This window comes from Fukomys damarensis, unplaced genomic scaffold (assembly GCF_012274545.1).
Source record: "Fukomys damarensis isolate Sample0158 unplaced genomic scaffold, DMR_v1.0_HiC HiC_scaffold_9, whole genome shotgun sequence".
Lineage (NCBI taxonomy): Eukaryota > Metazoa > Chordata > Mammalia > Rodentia > Bathyergidae > Fukomys > Fukomys damarensis.
Window position 1 is genome coordinate 43,932,059 of NW_022900921.1, and position 1,246 is coordinate 43,933,304.

Here is a 1,246-nt window from a genome sequence, read left to right on the forward strand (position 1 = left end):
GGCACGCTCCGCGCGCGCCGTGGGGAGGAGACGGGGAGAGGCCTTGCCTGCGACTGGAGCGCTAGCCCTGCCCGCCGCCCTAGCGCCTCCCTTCCTGCGGCTCAGAGCGCGTTCAGACCCGGGAAGTCTCCATAATAAAACCCTAAGCTTAGAAAAACGCAAGAAACAGATCAGTTATCATTCTTTTAATTTCGAACTTGGACAAAGGATACATTGCATGAGTACTGCCCTAACCTGTATTCCTCTGCTCCTAGTTTCTTGGCAGGATGGGAAAGTTGAGGAGACCAGTGGGGACTTCCTGAACCGTGTGGAGGATGCTGGCCTGATTCCAACCTTCCGGCTCCAGATACTGTTTTAAGACAACCTTTACCGCTTTGGCTCTGATTCCTCCTCCCACGGGTCCTTGGGCCCAGGCCTCAGCCTTGAGTTACAGCAAAGAACATTCACAGGGAAAACTGTTGGAATTTGGTGGCTTGTGTTGTGGTTTATATTAGGATGTATCCCTAAAGCCTCATGTTCATAGGTGGGGCTTTTGAGGAGGTCATTGGATCATAGAGGTGTGATGCTCATCAGTGGATCAGCCCCCTGATGAGTTTATAGCTAAATGTGATATCGGGAGGTGAATCTTGGTCAAAGGGAGATGGGTCACTGGGGTTTATCTCCCTCCTCCCTTGATCTCTCCTGCTTCTTTTCTACCCTGGTAGGAGCTGTTTCTCTTCTTCCTTGCCTTTCTGCCATGCTGCCCTGCCTTGGAGCCAGATGACTGTGAAATGAAACCTCTACAAACTGTGAGCCTAATAAACCTGTCCTCCTATAGTTGTGGGTGTTGGGTGTTGAGCCTCAGTGATGAGACAGTAACTAAGACAGCATGCCACCTGAACTCAGCTCCATGGTTCCTAAGAACATGGAATGCCATCCTATCTTGTTTAAGATTAATAGTGGCCTCCAGTTTTGCTAACAGCTTTGTTCTTTTTTTTTTTCAGCTTTAATTGAGTTTATTGGTACATTTTAGGGATTCAGTACAGTTACATTCATTGTTGGGATCTTGTACCTCTACATGACAAGTCTCGATTCTCATTTTTTCCCCTTACCTCTGCCCTCCCTTCACCCCCTCCTCCCCTCCCCATCTACAAACACTTTATTTTCATCTTTTCATTCTCTCACATTTTTTTCTTTTCCCTTTTTACTCTTCCCCTACCCATCCCACCTTCCCTACACCTTTAGCTCCTTTCTTCCCATTTCTAAA